Here is an 8,206-nt window from a genome sequence, read left to right as displayed (position 1 = left end):
GGTTCGAGCCCCCACTCCTCATGTACGTGAGTGACGAAGCAGGTCTGCAGGTGTTTCTCATTCCCTCCCTCTTTCTTTCTTTTTTTTTTAATGTATCCCCTTTTGTTGTCCTTGTTTTATTGCTGTAGTTATTATTGTTGTTATTGATGTCATTGTTGGATAGGACAGAGAGAAATGGAGAGAGGAGAGGAAGACAGAGACGGGGAGAGAAAGACGGACACCTACAGACCTGCTTCACCGCCTGTGAAGCGACTCCCCTGCAGGTGGGCAGCCGGGGGCTCAAACTGGGATCCTTATGCCAGACTTTGCGCTTTGCGCCACGTGCGCTTAACCCGCTGCCCTATCGCCCAACTCTCACCTTCTTCCTATCTCCCCATCCTTTCTCAATTTCTATCTGTTCTATCTAATAAAAATTACAAAGAAAGAAGAAGGAAAAAAAAAAAGAGGGGCTTCCAGGAGCAGTGGATTTACAGTGCCAGCGTCAAGACTCAGATTTACCCGTCTGGTGAAAAATAAATAAATAAAATACAAATACATTGCCTTGTATTCTCACTCTGGAAATCTTTGAAGACAGAAATCCCCTGGGGCTTCTCCTGTTCCTATTTCAGGTTTCAGCATCTTGGTAGCCAAGGTTTCCAGAAAGACTATTGTCTCTACTGTTTTTTTCATCTTGTTTTTACCTTCCATAAACGTGAGTTGAGAGGAAGTTTCAGGTTCTGGGCAGAGTTGGGCCACCTGGATTTTCCTGTTGGGCCTATTGCTGGCTGGAGACACATTAGTTTCTGAGTATGTTCCTCTGGGTGTGCCTGACAACAGCTGCTCAGTCTGCCAGGGTGCATGAGGAGAGCCTGGTGGAAAAGGGCTTGCCAGCACAGAAGTGAGTGGTGGTGTGAGGCAGGGCTCCAGAGACAACTTACACGGGGTCATAGTTTTTCTCTTTGAATGATGTGTGCTCCCCCATTCGGATAAATTATGGGTGTCACAATTCTATCAATTAGACAACAGACACTATTCTGGGTGTATATTATGTACTGAATTGCACCCTCCCCCCAGAAAACAAAAAGTTATAGTGGAGTTCTAATGGTCAGCACCTCAGAAAAAGTTTTTTTCAGCTGGGGTGACAGCATAATGGTTCTGCAAAAGACCTGAGGCTCCGAAGTTCTAGGTTCAGTCCCCAGCACCAGCATAATCCAGAGCTGAGTACTGCTCTGGCCTCTCTCTCTCTCTCTCTCTCTCTCTCTCTCTTTCTCACTAAAATAAAATTAATGGGGCTGTGGAGATAGCATAATGGTTATGCAAAGGCCTTAAAAGCCTGAAACTCTGAGATGTCAGGTTCAATCCCCAGTACCACCATAAGGCAGAACTAAGCAGTGTTCTGGTCTCTCTCAGTATCTTTCCCTCTACTACTCTTTCTCATTAAAATAAAATAAATGAAAATATTTAAAATAAATAAATAAATAAATTTAATGTTAAAAAGAAAAAGACTTTTTGGGAAATAAGGCTGTTGTAGAGTGAACCAAGTTAAGATGGCATCACTACTGTGGGCCCAACCCAACTGACTGATGCCCTTATCAAAAGGGGACAGCAGAGTAGGGGCAGACACATGCAGAGGGAGGGCCTGGGACCTTCGAGAAGAAGGAAAGAAGTACTAAGATAGTATTCAGAATGAGTACAAGCCTGTGGATACCGAGGTTTCAAACTCTCAGTCTCCAGAACACAGAGACAAAACATTTCTGCTGATCTAAACTACCCAGTTTGGGTTGCATCGTGCACAGCATTTGCAACAGAAAAGAGTATTTTCAACAGAAATTTTAAAAAAGAATGTATTCAAGGTAGCAAGTGCTGACCATATTGTTGACAGGAATCCATGTGGGTGTGAACTGAGGGGCTTGAACCCGGTCCTTGAGCTAAGTTAGCACACTCAACTGGGTAGTACTGAGCTCTCTTGTAGGACAGGGCTTGCGAAGGAAGCACGTGAGGTTCACATCATGTGGGAGTGAGCCGAGCCTGGAGCCTGGGCTCAGGCTGTTCTAGCCCCTGCGGTGCTCACCTACCTTGATCCATTACCAAGAATCAACTCTGGCCGCAGCACAGCCCTGAGCGGAACACAGGACGGGGGTCCTGGTCAGCTCTTCCTGCTCCAGCCTAGGACACTGGGGACAGATGTCCACGTGGCTGCAGTCAAATCCATTGTTTCTAGGACTTTGCGTGTTGCTGGGTGGACTAGAGCCAAAAGGAAGACACTTCTCCCTCCAACGGAGCCAATTCAAACAGCAGAACTCACTTGGCATCTAGAGGCAACGGAGTTTGAAGGAGTGCTTCCTTTGCAAGCCCTGCACTACAAGAGAGCTCAGTACTACCCAGCTGAGTGTGCATGTTAGCTCAAAGACCCGGGTTCTAGCCCCTTGCCCCCCACCTGCAGGGGGGATGTTTCACAAGTGATGAAGCAGGGTTTCAGGTGTCTTTCCATCTCTCTCTCTCCCCCTCCCCTCTCAATTTTTTTCTTATCAATTAAAAAAAAGGAAGATAGGAAGCATGGGGGAAGAAGAAAGGAAAGAGAGAAAGAAAGAAATAGAGAAAGAAAGAAAGAAAGAGAAGAAAGAAGAAAGAAATAAATAGAGAAAGAGAAGAAAGAAAGAAAGAAAGAAAGAAAGAAAGAAAGAAAGAAAGAAAGGAGGAAGGGGGCTGGGGAGACAGCATAATGGTTATGCACAAAGACGCTCATGCCTGAGGCACCAAAAGTCCCAGGTTCAATCCTCAGCATCACCATAACCCAGAGCTGAGCAGTGCTCTGGTCTTTGTCTTCCTCTATCTCTCATTAAAATAAAATTATATTTTTAAATTATAAATAATGAGAGAAAAGAAAGCAAAAAGGAAAGAAGAGAAAGAAGAAGAAAGAAAGGAAGGGAGGAAGGAAGGAAGCAAGGAAGGAAGCAAGGAAGGAAGGAAGGAAGGAAGGAGGGAGGGAGGGAGGGAGGGAAGGAAGGTGGGAAGGAAGGAGGAAGCCCAACAGACGTGAAGGGGGAAGACGGTGGAGCAGGCAGCAAACCCGTCATCACTAGAGTTGCCAGATTTCATCCCAGAACCCAAGTCAGATCTGAACAACAGACAAGACATAGATGCTTCTGGAGCCTTGGGCACACCTCGCCTGACCGCTCTCTGCTTTCACTGTGTGCACAGCACCATCTGCTCTACAGACCGAAGGCCTCTGGAGCTCAGCGGCAACCCCACGGCCAGCGCGTCTGACGGCACCATTTTCCGACTCACAAGGGCTCGTCTCTCATCTCTGTCACATTTTGGTCATCTTCACAGACTTTCCAACTTTTCCGTGGTGGTTGTATCTGTTATGGTGATCTGTGTTCAGGGGCCTTTGATGTTACTCTTTGTGATCGTTTTGAAAGTAACTGCAGATGTGGTGGAAATAGCAAGAGAACTAGAAGTGGAGTCTGAAGATGTGACGGGTTGGCTCCAATGGGATAATATAACTTTCAGCAGAGAGGGAGTTGCTTTCTGTGGATCAACAAACAAAATGGGTTCTTTCCTTCTTCCCTGATTGTTTGTTGTTTTTTTTTTTTTCATTTTGGATACAGACAGAAGTTGAGAGGGAGAGAGTAGTAGAGAGGGAGAGAAAGAGACACAGGAATAGATAGATAGATAGATAGACAGATAATAGACAGATAGATAGATAAATAGATAATAGACAGATAGACAGACAGACAGATAGATAATAGATAGATAATAGACAGATAGGTAGACAGACAGATAATAGACAGATAGATAGATAATAAACAGACAGATAGATAGACAGATATATTGATTGATTGATGATAGATAGATAGATGATAGACAGACATACTGACACCTGCAGCCCTGCTTTACCACTTGTGAAGCTTCCCCCTTGCAACTGGGGACCAGGGGCTTGAACCTGGGTCCTTGCACATGGTAATGTGAGCACTCCAGCAGGTGCACCACCACCTAGGCCCTCTTCTTTTTTTAAATGTGATGCTGGCAATCAAATCTGAGATGCTGTGTGTACTCTACTGCCATGACATCCTTTTGTTGAAAGGACAGAGAAAAATGGAGAGAGGAAGGGAAGATAAAAAGGGGGAGAGAAAGACAGACACCTGCAGACCTGCTTCACCGCTTGTGAAGTGACTCCCCTGCCGGTGGGGGAGCCAGCCGGGAGCTCCATCCTTAATCCGGTGCACCACCACCTGGCCCCAGGTTCCAGAAGTATCAATTACTCTTCTGTGATTCAGAATTAACCGGGAGACGGGACTAGCTCTGGCAACTCTATTGCATTGCTTATGTAAAATGCATTGCCTGTCTGAAATTCAGGTTTGATCCTGAATCCTGAGTTTCCATTTGCTGAACCTGGCAGACCCAACCACACCGCAGCAGAGAGCGGACTTGCACTTTTTCCCCTTATTGAGCTCACTGGGAGGCAGGGCCAAGACTCAGTCCCCAGTTCCATGTGAATCGCATATGCCACCCTGATCCTGCCTGTGTATCATGTTGGAAAACAAACAAGCAGGGGAACAGGCGGTGAGGAGAGCATCTGGTTGAGCACACGTATCACCGTGTGCAAGGACCCAGGCTCAAGTTCCCCAGTCCTCACCTGCAGGGAGAAGTGTCACTAGAAATAAAATAGTGCTGTGGGTGTCTTTCTCTATCCCTGTCTCCCCTTCCTATCTCAGTTTCTGTCTTATCAAATACATAGAATGAAGAAGTTTTATAAAGAGTTCTTTATTTAAAAGAAAGAAAGAGAGAAAGGAAGAAGAGAGGAAGAAAGAGAAAGGAAGAAAGAAAGAAGGAAAGAAAGGAAGGAAGGAAGGAAGGAAGGAAGGAAGGAAGGAAGGAAGGAAGGAAGGAAGGAAGGAAGGGCCAGGTGGTGGCACACCTGGTTCATCACACATGTTACAATGCATATAGACCCAGGTTTGAGCCCCTGCCCCCCACCTGCAGGGGCAAAGTTTTGTGAGCTGTGACACAGGGCTGCAGGTGTCTCTCTGTTTCTCTCCCTCTCTATTCCCCCTTCCTCTCAATTTCTGGCTATCTCTATCCATTAAATAAACATAATTTTTTTTTGCATAATCATTATGCTATCTACCCCGCCCCCTAATTAAAAAAACATTTTTTAAAGAAAAAAAATAAAAAGAAGTAGAGAGAACAAGAGGTAAAAAAAAAAAGAGAGGAAAAAGAAGAGGAGAGATGCAACAAAACAAGCACAAAGTCCTTGATGTAATCTGGGAGGAAGTCGAGCTTGGGAGAATGGATCCAGTATCAGATATGGGGCTGAGTCGTCCTGAGAATTAGTCTCTCGGACACATCATTTATCACTCATGGTGACATTCTGTCCGTGAAGTTCCTTCCACGTTCAGGGACTCTGCTTTGCTCTCAAAGGGACTTACAGCTCAGGGGTGGAAAAGCAAATAGCACAAATGAGACAGGCTGAACTGGGCACCCCACCCCAAAGGCCAGAGAACACAGGGAAAGGGAGGAAGTGGGGAGAGAGGAAGGAAATACAAGGCCCAGCAGAGTCTCAGAGAACACTAGTCACTGGGGCTCAGAGAGACCCACAGGTCAGAGCTGCCCTGCCCAAGGCTCTCTCCACAGAACAGCACTGACCTTGGCAACCTTTGTCTGTACCATAAAGGGTATTTTCAAGGTTTTGTGCAAATTCTACCTGTTTTTTTTTTTTTAGATCTAGATGCTCTGCCAAGAAAGCTCACTACTCTCTCAAATTATTCTGTTAATAGCTAACACCAAGTTGTCTTTTTTTTTTTTTTTTATAACCAGAGTCCTGCTCAGCTCTGGTTTATGGTGGTGCTGGGAAGATTGAACCTGGGACTTTGGAGCCTCGGGCACAAGAGTCTCTTTGCATCATTTTATTTCTTTTAAATAAAGATCATATTAATGATGGTGTGGGGGAGCACACACCACTCTGGCACATACAGTGCAGGAGACTGAACTTGGAACCTCAGGCTGACAGGTCAACGGGTCTAGCCATTATAGCAACTCCCGGGCTGCAAGATGTCTTCATCTGGGGGGTAGCTGTTGGCTAATGGTAGTGTTTCTGTGGGTTTTTTGGAAGATTTGATTCTTTTAAACCAAGGTTCTAACACCACTTGTCAGGACAGATCAGAGTATACTAAAGGCTCATTCTTCTAATTTTTTTTATTTTACCAGAGTACTGCTCAGCTCTGGTTTATGACGGTACAGGGGATTGAACCTGGAACTTCGGAGCCACAGGCATGTGAATCTCTTCACATATTATTATGCTATCTACCTCCGCCCTTATTGAAAAAAATTTTTTATTCAGGGAATTAATGATTTAATTGTTGATACATATGTAAGATTTCTCAGTTTTATGCAAAACACTCTGAGCCTCAGCCTTGTTCCTCTTCCATCCTGTACCAGGACCTGAAAGCCCCCTACGCTACCCCAGAGTTGTTGGGCTCGGTGCCTGCACCATGAATCCACCGCTCCTGGAGGCCATTTTTCCCCCTTTTTGTTGCCCTAGTTGTTGCAGCCTCGTTGCGGTTATTATTGCCATTGTTGACGTTGCTTTGTTGGTGGATAGGACAGAGAGAAATGGAGAGAGGAGGGGAAGACAGAGAGAGAGGGGAGAGAAAGATAGACACCTGCAGACCTGCTTCACCGCCTGTGAAGCGACTCCCCTGCAGGTGGGGAGCCGGGGACTCGAACCGGGATCCTTACGCCGGTTCCTGCTCTTTGCGCCACGTGCGCTTAACCCACTGCGCCACCGCCCGACTCCCTACCCCAGAGTTTTTACTTGGTGCAATACACCAAGTAGAAGCTTGCTTTATTAGACTTCTCCCCCCTTTTTTTTTCCCAGCATGACCATGGACCCAGCATGTTCCAGGTTAGAGGGAGTCAAGAAGGATGTTTTTCCCAAATCCCCACCAGATGAACCAACACCCCAGGGAAAAGCTCCCACAGAACATTAAGAATTGGCATATAGGGGAGTCGGGCGGTCGCACAGCCGGTTAAGCACACACAGCGCCAAGCACAAGGACCGCCAGTGTAAGGATCCCGGTTCGAGCCCCCGGTTCCCCACCTGCAGGGGAGTCGCTTCCCAGGCGGTGAAGCAGGTCTGCAGGTGTCTGTCTTTCTCTCCCCCTCTCTGTCTTTCCCTCCTCTCTCCATTTCTCTCTGCCCTATCCAGCAAAGATGACATCAGTAACAACAATAATAGGATCTACAACAGTAAAACAACAAAGGCAACAGAAGGGAATAAATAAATATTTTTTAAAAAGAGCCTTAAAAAAAGAAGAATGGGCATACAGACAGGGACTCAGGTCACACAGGCTCCTGTGCTAAACAGTGATGAAGACAGGCCCTAGGTCGACTGATGGGGTTCGCAGTTAGTCATATTTATGTACTTTCCTCACTTTGGGGAGTTACTCTCTGCCCAAATTCAGCTTTCTAGTCCTATTCTCAACTCTGGCACCATCTTCCCAGACAATATTTTTAGTCCACCTGCATGTTAGCTGTCAGCTTTTACTGATACTAAATTTAGTAATAAAATGACTAAAGTCATGGGTCCCCTTGGAACATACCTAAAATAGACTTTCTAGCTTCTTCCCACACCAAGACCCCCTAATTTCATCTGCTCTATTCCTACCTTTGGGTTCCTGCTTATTAAAAAAATTTTGTTCTGCTTTCTATCTTACCGCCTTTCAGCCACCCAGTTGCATGGGCAGAATGACCTCACCAATGTGTCCCAGAACCTCCCCTCTCCAGAGCCCTGACCCAACTAGGGAAAGATAGAAACAGGCTGGGGATATGAATTGACCTGCCAACACCCATATCTAGAAGGAGGAGTTACAGAAGCCAGAACTCCCACCTTCTGCACCCCATAAAGAATTCTGGTCCATACTCCCAGAGGGATAAAGAATAGGGAAGGTTCTAGTGGAGGGGATGGGATACGGAACTCTGGTGGTGGGAATCCTATGGAATCGTACCCCTCTTACCTTACAATCTTGTTCATCATTATTAAATCTCTAATAAATTTTAAAATATTGTCACGCATAGACTTGCTAAAGAAGAAACTACAAATTCTTTTGGGTGCAAAGCTACTCTAGCTGAAAGCCTGTTTCCAAACCCAGCAGTTTGCTTACATTTGTGTAGCATTTCCTTGGTGCTGGGCCAGGACCAGAGATGGCAGCATGGGAATCTAGAG

Source organism: Erinaceus europaeus, chromosome 12 (genome assembly GCF_950295315.1).
Source record: "Erinaceus europaeus chromosome 12, mEriEur2.1, whole genome shotgun sequence".
Lineage (NCBI taxonomy): Eukaryota > Metazoa > Chordata > Mammalia > Eulipotyphla > Erinaceidae > Erinaceus > Erinaceus europaeus.
The sequence above is the reverse complement of the archived record's forward strand: the minus strand, read 5'-3'. Positions refer to the sequence as shown.